Below are 20,403 nucleotides of genomic sequence, written 5' to 3'. Positions count from 1 at the left end.
TCAGGGCTCCAGGGCCAGCTCCACTTTCAGACTCTCAGCACATCACCTGGCCCGTTCCTTCTCAACTTTCAGACTTTAGCTCATATGTCATCTCCTCAAAAAGGCTTTACCTGCTCCAAGGCAGTCCCTTCACCCCTCCCACTAGTCACTTTCTGTAATATTACCTGGCCTGATTGTCTTTTGAGCACGTACTGTCACTGGAAATCCTACGTATTACTTATTTGTACACTAGTCACTTGTTGGCATAGCCTGACTGGAACCAGAACTTCCTGACAGCTGGGAACATGCTGGTTTCGTTCACTGTTGTGTTCCCAGCAAGGGAATGGGAACTCAATAAATCTATACGGAATAAATAAATGAATCACCTTATCTGTTTCACTGTGTATACCTGTTGCCTTCTACTTCCCAAGGTGATTTGTAGGAAAGATCAAATGAGACCAGGTATGCCAAGGTGCTTTGAAAGGAAAGACTCCACATAGGATGTGGTTATCATGCATGGAAAGGCAGCTCATGAAGCCCTGAGCACCTCAAGGGGCCTCCTTCCTGACCCTGCACAGTATGGACCCCTCCTCGTTTCTCCACTCCTCCTAGACAGAGACTTGTCTGGAATCTAAAAATGCCACTCCACCCGGAAAACCATCCAAACAGAATGCAACCCAATAATTTATTATAAGGCGAGGCCTCTCAGTGAACCTCAAATAAGATGATACTGCTGCTGCTGCTGCTAAGTCGCTTCAGTCGTGTCTGACTCTTTGCGACCCCACAGACAGCAGCCCAGTCTAGTGGGACTCAAATAACAAGATGCTACTTAGGAAGGAAGCAATCTGCCAGGAGGGCAAACCTAGAAGAAAAACTACAAAGATATTCCCTGGCCTAAGCCAGTGGGGTTCAAAGAGCATGAACTGAGTGCCTGCAGTATTCCAGGTCCTGGGCTCAGCCCTAGGGACAGAGAGGTAATGGAGACCATCACAGTGGAGTGGCGGACACAGATACAAAATTGAAAAGTCAGTGAAGTGAATCTGGCATAATGGCAGTCAGTGAAGGCTTTGTAGAGTGATTGAAACCTAAACTAAACCTAAAGAACAGAAGAAAGAGGGCTGGGACCAGTGGGCAGCCCAGGGTGAGGCACAGAATGGAAAGACCACGTGCTGTGTTCAGGGAGCTCCAGGTAGTGAACGCATCGGGTATTTACTGCTGGAGTATCTGGTGTGTCAGGGGACGAGTCAGAGCAGAGGGGCTGGGAGATGTACCCAGAGAGGTGGGTGGGTGGTCACTCTCTCACAGGTAGCAGATCAGAGCCGTTTCAAACACAGGCCTGTGGAGGCCTTGTGGAGATGAGCCCACTCACTGGGGAGAAGAGCCCAGCTCCTGGATCTCAGAGGGCCGGGCTTGCCTGGAAGCAGAAACAGGAGAAATGCAAAAAGTCAACCAAACTTCACTGTGCTGCAAGCAGGGAGGATGTGAGTCAGGAGGAGCTAGGCTTGGGGAACTAGACAGAGACCCCAAGGAATAATTCCCACACGTGCTGGAGGACATGGGCTGCCTATGTAGTTGATTTGGGGCTGCTGTGGAGCCCAGCTCTCGGCCATCTCACCCTGGGATGGTGCAGCTTCCTAACTGCCTGGCAGAGCTTCGCAGCAGCTGAGTCAGTGCTGAACAGAGGGAAGGGGAGAAAGAAGAACCAGTGTGATTTCCTGAGACTGAGCCAAAGCAGAATCTCCTGAGCCCTGAATGAAGGCAGCAGAAAGGAAGAGAAGGAAAAGGAAGGCCCTGGTATTTTGCACAAAATACGCAAGTCCCAAATTTGCTTACGATATAATATGATTCAGAGCATCGAAGGCAGGAAAACCAGAAAGAGAAAGAGAGGTGGATGGAGAGAGAAAGAGAGAGAATGATTGGGGTGGGACAAAGCAAGTACAGAAAAGATTGTCCTTTTTTCCCCTTCTCAGCTGTCCTTACACTCAAGAAATCTCATATGTTCAAGAAAAAATGGGAGAGTCAGTTCTAGTGAGGTGGATGAATCTAGAGCCTATACAGAGTGAAGTAAGTTAGAAAGAGAAAAACAAATATTGTATATTAAGGTACATATATGGAATCTAGAAAAATGGGACCGATGAAGCTATTTGCAGAGCAGGAACAGAGTCAGAGGGGGGAAGGAGACTGGATGAATTGAGACAGTAACATCAAAACATATACATTACCATATGTAAAACAGACATGGAACAACAGACTGGTTCCAAATAGGAAAAGGAGTACGTCAAGGCTATATATTGTCACCCTGTTATTTAACTTATATGCAGAGTACATCATAAGAAACGCTGGGCTGGAAGAAACACAAGCTGGAATCAAGATTGCCAGGAGAACTATCAATAACCTCACATATGCAGATGACACCACCCTTATGGCAGAAAGTGAAAAGGAACTCAAAAGCCTCTTGATGAAAGTGAAAGTGGAGAGTGAAAAAGTCGGCTTAAAGCTCAACATTCAGAAAACGAAGATCATGGCATCTGGTCCCATCATTTCATGGGAAATAGATTGGGAAACAGTGGAAAGAGTATCAGACTTTATTTTTTTGGGCTCCAAAATCACTGCAGATGGTGACTACAGCCATGAAATTAAAAGATGCTTACTCCTTGGAAGGAAAGTTATGACCAACCTAGATATCATATTCAAAAGCAGAGACATTACTTTGCCAACAAAGTTTCGTCTAGTCAAGGCTATGGTTTTTCCTGTGGTCATGTATGGATGTGAGAGTTGGACTGTGAAGAAGGCTGAGCGCCAAAGAATTGATGCTTTTGAACTGTGGTGTTGGAGAAGACTCTTGAGAGTCCCTTGGACCACAAGGAGATCCAACCAGTCCATTCTGAAGGAGATCAGCCCTGGGATTTCTTTGGAAGGAATGATGCTGAAGCTGAAACTCCAGTACTTTGGCCACTTCATGCAAAGAGTTGACTCATTGGAAAAGACTCTGATGCTGGGAGGGATTGGGGGCAAGAGGAGAAGGGAACGACAGAGGATGAGATGGCTGCATGGCATCACTGACTTGATGGACGTGAGTATCAGTGAACTCCGGGAGTTGGTGATGGACAGGGAGGTCTGGCATGCTGCAATTCATGGCATCGAAAAGAGTCGGACATGACTGAGCGACTGATCTGATCTGATGTAAAACAGATAGCTAGTGGGAAGTTCACTAGCTCAACTTGGTGAGTGACAACCTAGAGGGGTGGGAGGCCCAGGAGGGAGAAGACATATGTATACTTACAGCTGATTCACATTGTTGTATGGCAGAAACAAACACAACTTTGTAAAGCAATTATCCTCCAACTAAATAAAAAAAAGAAAGAATAAAAGGAATAATATACCAATGTCTCACTGGGGTATATGATATATTTTCAGAAGCTCCCAGTGAGAATTGAAAATTTTATGTATTCATTTTGATGGTATCTGTACGAAGAAAAATGTTTTCAAACCCAACCCGCCCCTCCCCAAATCAATCACTCCAACTTTGGCTTGGACCTGGAGATCCAGATGAAAGTCCCTATCTCATTTAGCGTCCATCCTCCTCTTCCCTTTCTCCCCACTACTTCCAGCTCCTCCAGCTTGAGGCAGAGAAAGGATCCTGGCCAGGTTAAACACAGCAGGTGGCTGAGCCTGACACAGAAATTCCCTGTCCTAAGGTTTGTAACATATTAGTAATTGATCCCTTGGTGAGGTAGGGAGAACTAGGGCACCAAGAACTAGGGCGATAGATTACACCTCCATCGTCCATCCACGTCTCCATCTGAAACACAGACAAAGAGTTCAGCCCCTCTCATCTCCTTCTGCAACCCCACAGCAAACAAGGCCTCCTGCCCTGAAGACACCACAGTGCGCAGCAATCTTAAGAAGCAGCATTTTCTATTACTTGATTTTACTTTATCTTATTAAATACCTTTAGTATACCCCTTAATGTGTCTATGGAGAAGGCAATGGCACCCCACTCCAGTACTCTTGCCTGGAAAATCCCATGGACGGAGGAGCCTGGTAGGCTGCAGTCCATGGGGTCACTGAGGGTCAGAGACAACTTTCACTTTTCACTTTCATGCATTGGAGAAGGAAATGGCAACCCACTCCAGTGTTCTTGCCTGGAGCATCCCAGGGATGGGGGAGCCTGGTGGGCTGCCGTCTATGGGGTCACAGAGAGTCGGACACGGCTGAAGTGACTTAGCAGCAGCAGTAGCAGTAATGTGTCTATATATCTTTTGCCTTCTTTTAAGTGATTTACTGAATTGATTTGTCTTTCTTTTTAATTGAAGTAGAGTTAATTTCCAATGTTATATTGGTTTCAGGTGTTCAAAATAGTGATTCCATATTTTTATAGATTATGCAGAATACAAAGTTATTACCAAAAAAAAAATAAAAAAAGAAGAAGCAGCATTTTCTGCCTGTCCTCTTCTTTATGTACTTCTCATTACCCAAGTAGTCTGCCAACTCCTGGCTTACTATTACTGATGGATCCCAGTTTCTCCTGGGCAGTCTCCTACACGCTATGTGTGTGTATGCTAAGTCACTTCAGTCATGTCCGACTCTTTGTGACCCCGTAGACTATAGCCCACCAGGCTCCTACGTCCATGGGAGTCTCCAGGCAAGAATACTGGAGTGGGTTGCCATTTCCTCCTCCAGGGGATCTTCCCAACACAGGGATCACACTGTGTCTTGCAGAATGAGCAGATGAAAAAGTTGGAGAGAAGGTATATTCCATCTACAAGGGATTGATAAAATATAGTACTTTCATATCCAGGAGAACAGGTTTTTTGTTGTTTTTATAACTTAGCTCTAGATACATTTACCTAGAAAGGATTCCAGGGTATATTGTTTCATTTTCTTAAGATAAAAATAAATCAAAGAACAAAACATGTTAGAAGCGCCTTATATAAAACAAAACACACAAAGTATATCATTATGTGTATGTACAACTGTATAAACACACAGCAAAACGTTTGAACAGCACCACCCAACTAGGAGCAGTGATTACCTCTGAAAAAGAAAAAGCAGACTTAGAGAGGGGTTATAAGGGCTTCTACTTTATCTTCAATGTTCACATTCTTTACAACCAAGAACATATTTATGTATTGTTTAATGAAAAATAACTTTCTGAAAATCTGAAATTATTATATGAGATTTTTTTTCATCCTGTGAGAGTTTGCTTTAATGCATTAAAGAACTCCTGGAAGGCAGCAGAACTAGTTCCCACTTGGGCATGGGTTTGTTTATCCTGCTTATCTCTAGTTAGAGCCAACAACGCTAATGATTCTGAATAGCACTGGCCACTCCTTGGCCATCCCATCCCCTCCCACCCACGGCTTCAACTATCACCTCTAAGTGGATGACTCCCAAATGCCTCTTTCTAGACACAGCCGCTCCCACGAGCTACAGTCCTGACTTTCCAACTTCCTGTTGGATACAGCCAACACCCCAAGTACAAAACCAGACTCCTGTCCTCCCTTCTCTCCTTAACTCAATTCTTCTGCCTAACTTCCTCCTTCCTATTAACTGGCACCTCCTTCCTCCCAGGAATTCGGAAAGGAAACTTCCCAGTTATCACTGTCCTCTTCATCCAGACACCCACCTAGTTATTTGTCATATTCTGGTGATTTTTCTAAAAATTTTTTCCCAACTGTTAGCCACTGACACCACCCCCTGGTCAGACCCTTTCCATTCATCATCTGGACTAGTGGAATCTCCTTCTAAATGGTCTCCTTATAAATTAGGAGACGGAGACTGACACATACGCACTACTATATACAAAATAAATAACTAATAAGGACCTACTTATATCACAGGGAACTCTACCCAATATTCTGTAGTGATCTATATGGGAAAAGAATCTAAACGGAGTGGATATACGTATAACTGATTCACTTTACTGTATACCTAAAACTAACATAATATTGTAAGTCAATTATACTCCAACAAAAATTTTAAAATAAATAAACGGTCTCCTTGTCCCTGACTACTTTGATCCATCTGCTAGATGCCCAACTTCCCATTTGGTGAAGGCCTAACATTCCAGACTGTTGAGGTCATTTTGAGCCTCCATTCCATCACCTATTGTGTTAGCTATTTTGCCAACTTTGAGTCATCTGCAAATTTGGAAATAAGGTTTTTTGTCTTCATCCAAGTCTGACAAAAATGTTAAATGAAGTTGAGCCAAAGAAAAGCCTCTGGACTACAGATATCTTTCCAAGGGAACCCAGGACTTATCACTGGAGGAAAGACAGCAACTTAAAAAAAAAAATAGTCTCAGACACCTTTCATATACCATCTCATTTAAACCTTACAACAAATCCTGGTACTGAGTATTGTTATCTTAATTTTACAGGTTTAAAACTGAGGTTGAGAATGGCTAGGTACTTTTGTGAAAAGCTTACAGCTATTAAGTGATAGAGTTTTGATTTTTACACAAATTTGGGTTGATTGCACAGATTATTGTTTTTCTGCCACACAGAACTTTTCATGGATTCTCCCCTTCTAATAGATACAGCACACACCTCTTAACGTACTTTAAGGGACTTTCACAGTCTAGCTTCAAACCTACCTTTGTAACAGTAAAGACTATACCATGTGTCAAACACATGGTATAATGTGGTATATGCTTTATTTATGCATAATTTATTTATTATGCATATAATAGTTTACATGCTTTATTTCATTTAATTCATGTCAAACCTATGAGGTAGGCACCACACTTAAGTCCATTTTACTGATTCAGAAGCTGATGCATAGTGAGATTAAAAATAGCTTAACCTGTAAATTTAAAACTAACTCAATTAAAAAAAATAGATCTATTAAAGTTGCCCAGCTAGTAAACAGCAAAGCTAGATTTCAAACTAGGGTCTGCCTGACTAGAGAAATACTTAGGAAGTAGAATGGACAGGAAGTTTAATTCATACCGTGAATCTACATGTATTTATGGAGCACTTTTGTCACAGGCTGAATATTGTGCTGGAGCTAGAGATCACAGAAGTGAACCCTGCCCCTGGCTTCATGAATGCTCAGTCTCTTCAATCATGTCTGATTCTTTGCAGCCCCATAGACTGTAGCCCACCAGACTCCTCTGTTCATGGGATTCTCCAGGCAAGAATACTGGAGTGGGTTGTCATGCCCTCCTCCAGGGGATCTTCCCCACCCAGGGATCAAACACGCATCTCTTATGTCTCCTGCATTGGCATGAGGGTTCTTTACCACTAGTACCAGCCGGGAAGACCCTGCCTTCATGGAGCACATGATTTATTGGGAAAGATAGACATGGAAATGGAAGGTAGCAGAGTGTGGTGAATACTGGGAGGGAGAAGCTCAGAAGGTGGGGGGGTGTGCGGTGTGCTTGGAGAGCTGAGGTTTCCAGCCTTGTTAACTGAATCTATAAAGATTCTATCCACTGTGATGGGGAATGTGGGAGAAATAGGTTTGGGAAAAGACTGAGTTCAATTTGAGACATGGGTTTTGGGGAGATGTCTCACGGGCAGCTGGATTTGCAGGTCTGGAGCTTAGGAGTGGGGCATGGATCACAGAAAGATCTGGAATCATTGATGAAACTCATGGAGGTGGATATATTCGAAGGATCCACAACATGTATGTAAGGCAAACAAGGGAAAAGAAGGCCTCAGAAGAGACGCTGCTCACTGGCCAACTAGCACATTCCCATGAACCAGACTTTTAAGGATGGCTTTATCTCTTCCCAAGCAGAAACACCTTCCCATCCTTTTCATCAAGCCATACCCAGCTTCCTTCAAGCCCGCTCTCTGTTCCAGAAAATTCCAGCCCAGAGCGCCCTCTCCTGGACTCAAGCCATTTAACAGCTGGCCAGGGACTCAGCCATTTCTTGGTAAGGATATAGAAAATTTCAGGTATTTGTGCCCTCTCTCCCTGACTGGACTGAAAGATCTTTGATGGCTAATCCTGGGTATAACATTAGGAATTCAGTCAATATGCTCTTTACAGAACCAATTATAAAAGGGTAATGAAGCAATAGCAGAACATTTATGTGAACTAGTTTCTCCAGATGAACCTGAATGGCTTTCTTGATACAGCAGCAACCACATGCTGGGCACTCTCCCAAGCTTCCACCTGAGCCTCTGCACTGAACAGAGCTGGTCAAGGTGAGCACACCCTGCCTCTCCTTGTCCTGCTAGTTTATGCCTTAGAATGTGCTCCTTCTTCAGTCCCAGCAGCCCTTGCTTCCAGAACTCTTCCAGTTGAAAAGAAATTTCTTCAGAAGGGAAGAAACAAGGATGAAGATATTTTGCTTGAGAAAACATCAAGGAGCAGCAACAGAAGCCTCCTTCCCATAAGAAGTCACAGAAGCCCAAGTCACAGAAGCCCATTAAAACAAAATATTGTCTAAAATTAAACTGTGCTTGCTCCGTGGAAGAAAAGCTGTGACAAACCTAGACAGCGTACTAAAAAGCAAAGACATTACCAACAAAAATCCATCTAGTCAAAGATATGGTCTTTCCAGTAGTCATGTATGGATGTGACAGTTGGACCATAAAGAAGGCTGAGCGCCAAAGAACTGATGCTTTGGAAATGTGTCGCTGGAGAAGACTCTTGAGTCCCCTGGACTGCAAGGAGATCAAACCAGTCAACCCTAAAGGAAATCAATCATGAATATTCATTGGAAGGACTGATGTTGAATCTGAAGCTCCAATACTTTGGCCACCTGATGAAGGTGATGAGCTGACGAGCTGACTCACTGGAAAAGACCCTGATGCTGGGCAAGATTAAAGGCAAGAGAAGGGGACAACAGAGGATGAGATGATTGGATGGAATCACTGACTCGACGGACACGACTCTGAGCAAGCTCTGGGAGATGGTGAAGGACAGGGAAGCCTGGCGTGCTGCAGTCCATGGGATCGCAAAGAGTCAGACATGACTGTGCGACTGAACAACAACAACAAACTGTCTAATTTTACAATTTAGAAATTATTCCCCATTCATGATGTTTTATAATACCCTTCTATAAATAAGCAAACGTCTGAAATTCTGAGTAAGGGGGAGAGTTAGTAACATCTTATTTCATAAATTAAGAGAGTATCAGATTCTCACCCTCATCATCACCTGGCTCAGGTAAGCTCAGGTGGGAGGAGCCATGGGGGGTCTTGCTCACCAGCATCCCCCATCAGCCAGCACAGTACTTGACACATGGGAGTGACTGCTGAATGGATGAGACAATGTTGAGTGGATGAGACAATAAGAGTGGGAAAAAACAAAACTGTAGAAAAACAAGGAGACAGAGAATGAGGGGTGATATAGAAGCAGGAAGAGTGTGAAGAAGACTAAGTTGAAGAAACAACTAACCACCTTCTTACATCTTGGGCTCAGATTCTCCTCAACTTCTCCACAAAGATATGCACACAGAAGTTAAATCGTCGGGTCAGTTTCTCAGTCCTAAAGCGTCAAATGCACATTTACAGTACTCACCATTTAATATTTTTGTTTTGTAACCACTTTCTCTCTTCCCTTCTGTATGCCTTAGGGACTTTTTTTTTTTTTTTTTTTTAACTTTTCACCTAAACAAAGACTTGACATTGAATTTGACTCCTACTAGCCTCTAAGCTTGTCTTTCAGGTTTGCTGCTTTGCTACTTAAAATCCCGTATCAATTTAGAAAAGGAGACTGAGGTCCACATTCGATGTCTGGAATCATTATGAACAATGCCTAACCCTCTAATGGTAGTTTCAATTCTGCCTATTCTATGATGAGTGCAAAGAAACAAGAGTGTCCCAGTTTAAAAAAAAAAAAAAGACATTGCATTTTCACTTCACAGGAAAGCCCCAATGAACCAAGCTACTGTCGACACTTCATTGTCCTTACTCTCTCCCACAGCAACGGGGCCTCCAGCTCCTCACCATTTTTGAAGCTGCCCTTGTCACTCTCAGAACAGCACAGGAGGTCTCCAGGAATTCAATCTATGCACACCCAGGGGCAGCACACTAATTTTAATATCAGTCTTTGACAACCATAGCTAAAATAAATCTAACAAAAAAAACCTAGCAAAGTAAAATCTAAATAGGGCCTAGATGAATCTCTACTTTACAGATAGAATTCATTAACAAAATGATAATTAACTGCTACAACAAGATTGAAAACATGGTTTAATGATGGGAAACTTGTTAATATAACATACCAGTAGGTCAAATGTGAAAAAAAGCACACAGTCATCTCAAAGATGACCTTTTGGCCTTTGATAAATTCAACTCCCTTTCATTTGAAAAAAAAAATCTATGAATATAAAACTCTTTCATCAAACTATTTTTAACCAAGAGCAACATCATAATTACTAGGGAATATGAAAAGCATTTCTATTAAAATCAGGAATAAAATTAAAAGTTCTATCATCCTCCCTTTTAGTTATTTATGTTCAAATTTCTGATTTAAAAGAAACAATTATTATTTGTAGACAACACAATTCTCTACCTAGAAAGTTCAGGAAAATCAGCTAAAAAATTAACCTGATTAAATAAAAATATAAAACTTATTTTAAAATAAGTAACAAATGTATGATTTCAACAACACAAGAGAAGACTCTACGCATGGACATCACCAGATGGAAGACTAGAGAACTCTTCAAGAAAATTAGAGATACCAAGGGAGCATTTCATGCAAAGATGGGCTCGATAAAGGACAGAAATGGTATGGACCTAACAGAAGTAGAAGATATTAAAAAGAGGTGGCAAGAATACACATAAGAACTGTACAAAAAAGATCTTCACAGCCAATATAATCACAATGGTCTGATCACTCACCTAGAGCCAGACTTCCTGGAATGTGAAGTCAAGTGCGCCTTAGAAAGCAGCACTACAAACAAAGCTAGTGGAAGTGATGGAATTCCAATTGAGCTATTCCAAATCCTGAAAGATGATGCTGTGAAAGTGCTGCACTCAATATGCCAACACATTTGGAAAACTCAGCAGTGACCACAGGACTGGAAAAGGTCAGTTTTAATTCCAATCCCAAAGAAAGGCAATGTCAAAGAATGCTCAAACTACTGCACAATTGCACTCATCTCAGTTCAGTTCAGTGGCTCAGTCATGTCCAACTCTTTGCAACCCCATGAATTGCAGCACTCCATCAACAACTCCCGGAGTTCACCCAAACTCGTGTCCATTGAGTCAGTGATGCCATCTAGCCATCTCATCCTCTGTCGTCCCCTTCTCCTCCTGCCCCCAATCCCTCCCAGCATAGAGTCTTTTCCAATGAGTCCACTCTTCACATGAGGTGGCCAAAGTACTGGAGTTGCAGCTTTAGCATCAGTCCTTCTAATGAACACCCAGGACTAATCTCCTTTAGAATGGACTGGTTGGATCTCCTTGCAGTCCAAGGGACTCTCAAGACTCTTCTCCAACACCACAGTTCAAAAGCATCAATTCTCCGGCACTCAGCTTTCTTCACAGTCCAACTCTCAGATCTATACATGACCACTGGAAAAACCATAGCCTTGACTAGACGGACCTTTGTTGGCAAAGTAATGTCTCTGCTTTTGAATATGCTATCTAGGTTGGTCATAACTTTCCTTCCAAAGAGTAAGCGTCTTTTAATTTCATGGCTGCAATCACCATCTGCAGTGATTTTAGAGCCCCCCAAAATAAAGTCTGACACTGTTTCCACTGTTTCCCATCTATTTCCCACTCATCTCACACACTAGTAATGCTCAAAATTCTCCAAGCCAGGCTTCAGCAGTATGTGAACCGTGAACTTCCAGATGTTCAAGCTGGTTTTAGAAAAGGCAGAAGAACCAGAGATCAAATTGCCAACATCTGCTGGATCATTGAAAAAGCAAGAGAGCTCCAGAAAAACATCTATTTCTGCTTTATTGACTATGCCAAAGCCTTTGACTGTGTGGATCACAATCAACTGTGGAAAATTCTGAAAGAGATGGGAATACCAGACCACCTGACCTGCCTCTTGAGAAACTTGTATGCAGGTCAGGAAGCAACAGTTAGAACTAGACATGGAACAATAGACTGGCTCAAAATAGGAAAAGGAGTACGTCAAGGCTGTATATTGTCACCCTGCTTATTTAACTTATATGCAGAGTACATCATGAGAAATGCTGGGCTAGAAGAAGCACAATCTGGAATCAAGATTGCCGGGAGAAATATCAATAACCTCATATATGCAGAAGACACCACCCTTATGGCAGAAAGTGAAGAGGAACTAAAAAGCCTCTTGATGAAAGTGAAAGAGGAGAGTGAAAAAGTTGGCTTAAAGCTCAACATTCAGAAAACGAAGATCATGGCATCCGGTCTCATCACTTCATGGGAAATAGATGGGGAAACAGTGGAAACAGTGGCTGACTTTATTTTTCTGGGCTCCAAAATCACTGCAGATGGTGACTACAGCCATGAAATTAAAAGATGCTTACTCCTTGGAAGGAAAGTTATGACCAACCTAGATAGCATATTCAAAAGCAGAGACATTACTTTGCCAACAAAGGTCCGTCTAGTCAAAGCTATGGTTTTTCCAGTGGTCATGTATGGACTGTGAAGAAAGCTGAGCGCCAAAGAATTGATGCTTTTGAACTGTGGTGTTGGAGAAGACTCTTGAGAGTCCCTTGGACTGCAAGGAGATCCAACCAGTCCATTCTAAAGGAGATTAGTCCTGGGTGTTCATTGGAAGGACTGATGCTAAAGCTGAAACTCCAGTACTTTGGCCACCTCATGTGAAGAGTCGATTCATTGGAAAAGACTCTGATGCTGGGAGGGATTGGGGGCAGGAGGAGAAAGGGACGACAGAGGATGAGATGGCTAGATGGCATCACCGACTCAATGGACATGAGTTTGGGTGAACTCCAGGAGTTGGTGATGGACAGGGAGGCCTGGCGTGCTGCAATTCATGGGGTTGCAAAGAGTCGGGCATGACTGAGTGACTGAACTAAACTGATATGATTCACTGGAGTAGGAAATGGCAACTCACCCCAGAATTCTTGACTAGAAAATTCTATGTACAGAGGAGCCTGGTGGGCTACAGTCCACTGCGTTGCAAGGGTTGGATAGGACTGAGCATGCATGCATATACATATGATTTACATGACGGTTACTACAAACTTAAGTAAGAGATATAAAAACATTTGAGTAAATTAAGAAACATACCAGTATGGAAAAACTAAATATATAAACCTATTAATTCTTCCGAAATTAATATATACGTTTGCCTGTGTGCTAAGTCATGTCCAACTCTTTGTGTCTGTATGGACCATAGCCCGCCAGGCTCCTCTGTCCATGGGATTCTCCAGACAAGAATACTAGAGTGGGTTGCCATGCCCTCCTCCAGGGGATCTTTCTGACCCAGGGATTGAACCCGTATCTCTTATGTCTCCTGCATTGGCAGGTGGGTTCTTTACTATCAGCACCACCTGGGAAGCTAATATATAGATTTATTATAATCCTACTCAGAATATCAACAGATATTTAACATTTTAACAAAGTATTTCAAAACTTAATTTATAAGAATAAGCAAGGAAAATAAGAAAAATTTTAATAATTATAATGAGAATTTACTGTATAATTAATGTTATAAGGCTAAAATATTAAATAACCAAACAGTGTGGTACTCATTAAAGACTTTACAAATAGATATCTTAGGCCTGAAATTGACTTTAGACTATACAAGATAAGATTAGGAACAATCTAGGATAATTCAATAGGTATATTATTTAAGAAATTATATATGAAATATAAATATATATATATGAGGAAGTAAATATATTATGAAGGAAAATTAAGTATTTAGAAAACAAGATAGGTCTTCAACCCATAATATGAACAACAACAACAAAAAAAACTAATTTCAAATGAAAAGCTGAACGTAAGTAAAAGCCTAAAGACCTAAGGGAAAAAAAAAAAAAAAACAGTTAATCACAGAAAGGAGTAAAGGGTACAAATTGAAAAGCCGTGGAAGTAATCTCCAGGGAGAACAGAGACCTATCTGGCCATATGGAAAATTTTCTGCACATTGAGACACATGATTAACATTTCAAAAATATGATACTTCATTAATATATATACAGAGTATCCCATAGTAGGATAAACATAATTTGCTTAATTATGATTTATAAAGTTAGGTGAAAAGTTATAAAATGTGAAAACATGATCTCAATTTGGGAAAAAAGAAAATAAACCCAGAAAGCCATGAACCAAATGATAGTAAGAGCACTAAATGCAGGTGATTTTGGACTTCTTTGCTGTGCCTTTCTCTGTTTCCCAAATTAGCCAAAATTAACTTGCATTGTATTATAATCAGGAAAAAATGCTAGTTGAGAAAAACAGTATCAAATGACAATGATACATTACAGTCTTAATTCATTAAGACGTCTCAAATAAATGGACAAAGTATGTGATTAAATAATTAACCAAGAGAAAGCACATTGATGAAATACCAATGTTTTTTTATCTCTAGTAATCAAAGAAATGCACATTCAAACTATGAAGTACCAAGTCTGGGATTTCTCATTGACATCCCACTGGAAAGACTACTCTAGTACATCTTTAGTTGAAGTGCAAACTGTTGCAACCTTTTTGGAAAGCTTTTTGCCAGTATGTATCTGGAGCCTTTAAAAAAGTTCTTCACTTTGACCTAGTAATTTCACTTCTAGGACTCTGTGCTAAAGAATTAGAGATCTAGGCAATGAAGAGTTACTTAAATAGAAAAAATTGGGGATCAACAACTGAACGCCCAAAAAGAGGGGAATCCGTAAACCCTCCATGGGACAACATGACAGATGAGGTTCAGACACTGAAATCAAGATTTAAAAACATTTAATGGAGTGGAAACATCTTAATGATAGAATGTTAGGCAAAGGGGCAGGATTAAAAATTGCATATTAGGTATCTGTGCTGCCTGCTAAGTTGCTTCAGTCATGTCTGTCTCTTTGCAACCCCAAGGACTGTTGCCTGCCAGGCTCCTCTACCCATGGGATTCTCCAGGCAAAAATTCTGGAGTAGGTTGCCATTCCTTCTCCAATTAGGTATCTATCAGATCAGATCAGTCGCTCAGTTGTGTCCGACTCTTTGCAACCCCATGAATCGCAGCACGCCAGGCCTCCCCGTCCATCACCAACTCCCGGAGTTCACCCAGACTCACGTCCATCGAGTCAGTGATGTCATCCAGCCATCTCATCCCCTGTCGTCCCCTTCTCCTCCTGCCCCCAATCCCTCCCAGCATCAGGGTCTTTTCCAATGAATCAACTCTTCGCATGAGGTGGCCAAAGTACTGGAGTTTCAGCTTTAGCATCATTCCTTCCAAAGAACTCCCAGGGCTGATCTCCTTCAGAATGGACTGTTTGGATGGTCTTAATTTTGCTTGAAATAAACAAAAGTTCCAGTTCTACGGCTCCCCAGCCAGGTGACTTGGTCAAATCTTCGTCTCTGAGAAGACGTTTCTCCAACTCTTAAAACTGAGAGGGGAACATTTGGATTTCTCAATTTTCAGTGTTGCAAGACACAGCATATAATAAAAAAAGTAACAAATCATAAATAGATGCATAATATCTGCATTAATAATTAAAAGATAGAGTTTTAGTTGTTAAAATGGCTTTGGATTAAAAATTCTTTTTTAATTATTTTTTATTTAAGTATAGTTGACTTACAATGTTAGTTTCAGATGTACAACATAATGACTCAATATTTTTAGAGATTACGTATCATACAAATCTATGATCAAATATCGACTATATTCCCTGTGTTGTACATTACATCCCTGTGACTTTTTTTTAGTACTTTTTTTTTTCCCTCTTATAGAATGCTTTATTGTGTGGCATCCTTGAGCTAAAGGGTCACTTGGGGAGATTTCTGGTCCCTAGATTAGGTCTCTCTTTAAAATGTTTCTTTTTTTTTTTTTGTATTTCTTAGGTACCCAATCTAATTTTATTTTATTTTTAAACTTTACAATATTGTATTAGTTTTGCCAAATATCGAAATGGATCCACCACAGGTATACATGTGTTCCCCATCCTGAACCCTCCTCCCTCCTCCCTCCCCATACCCTCCCTCTGGGTCATCCCAGTGCACCAGCCCTAAGCATCCAGTATCATGCATCGAACCTGGACTGGCAACTCATTTCATACATGATATTATACATGTTTCAATGCCATTCTCCCAAATCTTCCCACCCTCTCCCTCTCCCACAGAGTCCATAAGACTGTTCTATACATCAGTGTCTCTTTTGCTGTCTCTTACACAGAGTTATTGTTACCATCTTTCTAAATTCCATATATATGCGTTAGTATACTGTATTGGCGTTTTTCTTTCTGGCTTACTTCACTCTGTATAATAGGCTCCAGTTTCATCCACCTCATTAGAACTGATTCAAATGTATTCTTTTTAATGGCTGAGTAGTACTCCATTGTGTATATGCACCACAGCTTTCCTATCCATTCATCTGCTGATGGACATCTAGGTTGCTTCCATGTCCCAGCTATTATAAACAGTGCTGCGATGAACATTGGGGTACACGTGTCTCTTTCCCTTCTGGTTTCCTCAGTGTGTATGCCCAGCAGTGGGATTGCTGGATCCTAAGGCAGTTCTATTTCCAGTTTTTTAAGGAATCTCCACTATGGAGAACAGTGGCTGTACTAGTTTGCATTCCCACCAACAGTGTAAGAGGGTTCCCTTTTCTCCACACCCTCTCCAGCATTTATTGCTTGTAGACTTTTGGATCGCAGCCATTCTGACTGGCATGAAATGGTACCTCATAGTGGTTTTGATTTGCATTTCTCTGATAATGAGTGATGTTGAGCATCTTTTCATGTGTTTGTTAGCCATCTGTATGCCTTCTTTGGAGAAATGTCTATTTAGTTCTTTGGCCCATTTTTTGATTGGGTCATTTATTTTTCTGGAGTTGAGCTATAGGAGTTGCTTGTATATTTTTGAGATTAGTTGTTTGTCAGTTGCTTCATTTGCTATTATTTTCTCCCATTCTGAAGGCTGCCTTTTCACCTTGCTAATAGTTTCCTTTGATGTGCAGAAGATTTTAAGTTTAATTAGGAAAAATATGGAACGCTTCATGATTTTTTAGTACTTTTTAAAAAAATATGGACCGCTTCATGAATTTGCGTGCCATCCTTGTGTGGGAGACACGTTGATCTTCTCTATATCATTCCAATTTTAGTATATGTGCTGCCGAAGCTGGCACTGACTTATTATATAACTGCTAGTTTGTACCTCTTAATTCCCTCCACCTATTTGCCCTAGCCTGTACTCCTCTCTCCCGCGGTAGCCACTAGTTTGTTCTCTGTATCTGTGAGTCTGTTACTGTTTTGTTGTATTTGTTTGTTTGTTTTGATTTTTAGATTTCACATATAAGTGAAAACATACAGTGTTTGTCTAAAAATTCTTTATTTTTTTAAACAAATAATCTAAACAAGTGACATACTTAGGACCTTCCTGACTGCTTAGATAGTGACAATTCATCCGAGATAGACCGTGTGGCTAGAAGTAAGCAGGCTCTCTGATCCTCTGTAACTAACTTGATATGGGCTTGCCTGCCTGAGTCAGGAACACATTTCACCTGTTGTCAGCCGTCCCACGACTTGGCATTGGAGAAGTTCTCAGTCAGCAAAGGGTACTTAGCCAAAATCCTAGATCGAAGAGGTGCCCTGGGAGAATCTGCAAGGCTATCTGACTGCTGTTACACTGGTGGTGCAGGAAAGTCACTTTTTGGGGTTCTTTTTACAAATTTATGTAGTTTCTATGCATAACTCAGGAAGCTCTTGCCATCCTCGCTGAGATTCAAATAATAACTGAGCATATTTCTTTCACAACTGCCTGACCAATCTGTCCCACTGTGAATTTTAGGACCCTGCCGGAGGCATGATGAAAGAACAACCTCTGGCACAGTAAAGCAAGTTAAGTTAGGGACTAATTAGCCTGCTGAGCGGCAGAGAAGTGAATCTGAATTTACTCAGACCCCAGCAGTTAGCAAAACTGCAGACCCAGTTAGGCTCACGCTCGACTCTCTCATCCAAATTCATTCTGCCTTTGCGGGGAAAAAGGAATACAATCTCATGCCAAAAGCATTTAACTTCTGTGAATTTTATCCACCTCCCTGAGATGGACAAACCAGACTATTAGAGAGTGCTTCAATTCCTCCAGGCAAGCGGATCATAGGCAAAAATATGTTCATCAATGAAATCTGAGTTCATGTTGTTAATAATAACAAATGAATTGAAGCTTTCTTTAGAAATGACAGTAACTTGAACTAACTCCAGTGATATCCAAATTAAACTGTGTTATATGATATTTTAATCCCAGATGTGTCTAGTATGCACTTGGTCACATGTGTTTTTCCCAATGATTTTTTTTCCATTCTCTGGATTTTCCATAGTCAGTGATATTATATAGTTTAAACCTAAAATGAAGTCATCAAAATAGAGTCTCTCCTTGCTTCTGCCTCTTCCTTAATTTTGAATGGAGCACACTTACTGTTTTGTTATTAAAATGTAGCGGTTCCTACAAAGCAATAAAATTCATAAATGCTAACTGCATTTTGTTATAGCTCTGAACTCATGTGCAAATGTAACCAGGCCTCCTGAAGGAGACGTTCCACGGAGCATATTTCTGTGGGGTTGCCCCACAGCAGATCACTCCACAGAGCCAGCAGCACCACCACCACTATGTAGATAACACTTTAACCAACAACCCTGTCAGGCCTAGCCGCCCTGTTTATTATTATTTTATGCCTTAAGGGGAGAGGGGAAAGGATGCAAGAGTATGAAGTCTGTGTTATAGACCCAACGTCATGGAGAAAGAGCAGGGAGAAGACTGCAGCTCCACCCTGTCCCTCTCATCTCAGCCCCCACAGCTGGCAGGCAGGAGAGAAAAGAACAAACATCCCACAGTTTCTCAGAGCTGAAGGGACCCTCTTCCTGGCAGAGGCAGGAAGACCTCAGAGACCTCGGGGAGGGGCAGCTGTGCCCCATGAGAAGCAGCCTCATGCACCTGTGTCATTTGTGGTCAGGGCAGTGAACAGTGGCAACTAGGAAAGAGAGGAGGAATGGAAGGAAGACCCCCAGCCGACTGGGGACAGCACCATGGAGACTCCATCAGAATGAAAATGAGCCTAAGAGCCAATATTTGTTGAAGTCTTGTTGCCTATCAGACACTGTTCTAAGCCCTTTACATGAACAGTCTCATTTACTAGGTGTTACTGTTTTGTTGTTGCTGTTGAGTTGCTAAGTCGTATCAGACTGTTTTGTGACCTCATGAACTGTGGCCCTCCAGGTTCCTCTGTCCATAGGATTTCCCAGGCAAGAATCCTGGAATGAGTTGCCATTTCCTTCTCCAAGGGATCTTCCCAACCCAGGGATTGAACCTGAGTCCCCGCATTGGCAGGCAGATTCTTTATGACTAGGCCACCAGCGAGGCCCAGATGCTACTATCTGTCACCCCTCCCATTCAGTAAATGAGGAACTTTAGGCCCCAGTAGAACAAGTATTTTGCACAAGATCACACAGATTGGACATAAATAGCGGAGCCAAGTAAACACATCTAAGCAACCTGGCTCCAGATCCTCATCTTGTAAAAGACTATTAGACAAAGCACAGCAGAGTTCTATTTCCTGCACATCCAAGTCTCTGGGCTAAGGTCACACCTAGTGTGCCTTAACACGGGCTTTAGACCTTCTCAAACTCCTGTCTCTCTAGCATAGACGTGCGCTTACCTGCCATATCTGAGGCAGGACCTCGCTATCTAAATAAAATGAGTAAGAGTGGGGCTGTGGGCAAAATGGGATGAAGAGTTGAGATCTTCCTCTTCCACCATCTCCTTTAACTGGCAGAGGCTCCAACCCTCCTGTGACACAACTGGAAAACCAGTATCACTCTGAATTATGAGCTTGAGAAGCAAAAGAAGCACAGCTAGAAAGTCAATAACAGGCGACTAACCCAGAGGAAAAGGAGAAATCACCACCACGCACCCCCCAGCAGTCCCAGAGGTACCTCACCATCCTGGCTCCAACACGAACCATCTCAAGTTTGAGCATTTGAGGGGCCAGGAAAAGGTGGAATTCAGGGCTGGAGCAGAGAGTCAGGAATAAGGCAAATCCAATAAACAGGCAGAGGTGGGAAGCCGAGCCAAGCGGGCGCCAGGGCCAGCGGTCTGTGGTGAGCGAGCGGGGCTGCTGGAGGAACAGAGGTGGGAAGCCGAGGAGGAGGCCAGCACAGGGACTGCTCCCAGAGCCGGCGTCCTCTGGCTTCAAGCTGTCCACACACATTACAAGAGACAGACAGGGCAAGAACTTACCAAGGGCTTCGATACCCATTTTCTTTTTTTTTTTTTTTTCAGTGTGATGGGGCTATAACACACTCCTTCTCCCCTATTCAAATATTGCTTTTTCCTTCCTTACAGTAACATACCACTCAGTGGCTGG

The 20,403-nt window shown here is 42.0% G+C and overlaps 1 protein-coding gene and 1 non-coding gene across 2 annotated transcripts in view; both read right to left on the bottom strand.

Moving 5' to 3' along the window:
• PLCE1 (phospholipase C epsilon 1) overlaps nucleotides 1-20,403 on the bottom strand; it is a 376,762-nt gene that overhangs the window by 350,354 nt on the left and 6,005 nt on the right. The gene's annotated exons all lie outside the window — the stretch shown is intronic.
• LOC139180047 (U6 spliceosomal RNA) lies at nucleotides 17,063-17,169 on the bottom strand. Its single transcript, XR_011564394.1, has one exon. It is a non-coding gene; the product is annotated as a U6 spliceosomal RNA (small nuclear RNA).

The sequence above is a fragment of the Bos indicus genome, chromosome 26 (genome assembly GCF_029378745.1).
Source record: "Bos indicus isolate NIAB-ARS_2022 breed Sahiwal x Tharparkar chromosome 26, NIAB-ARS_B.indTharparkar_mat_pri_1.0, whole genome shotgun sequence".
In the NCBI taxonomy this organism is placed as follows: Eukaryota; Metazoa; Chordata; class Mammalia; order Artiodactyla; family Bovidae; genus Bos; species Bos indicus.
Note: the sequence above shows the minus strand (reverse complement) of the source record. Positions and strands in the feature narration are given on the sequence as shown.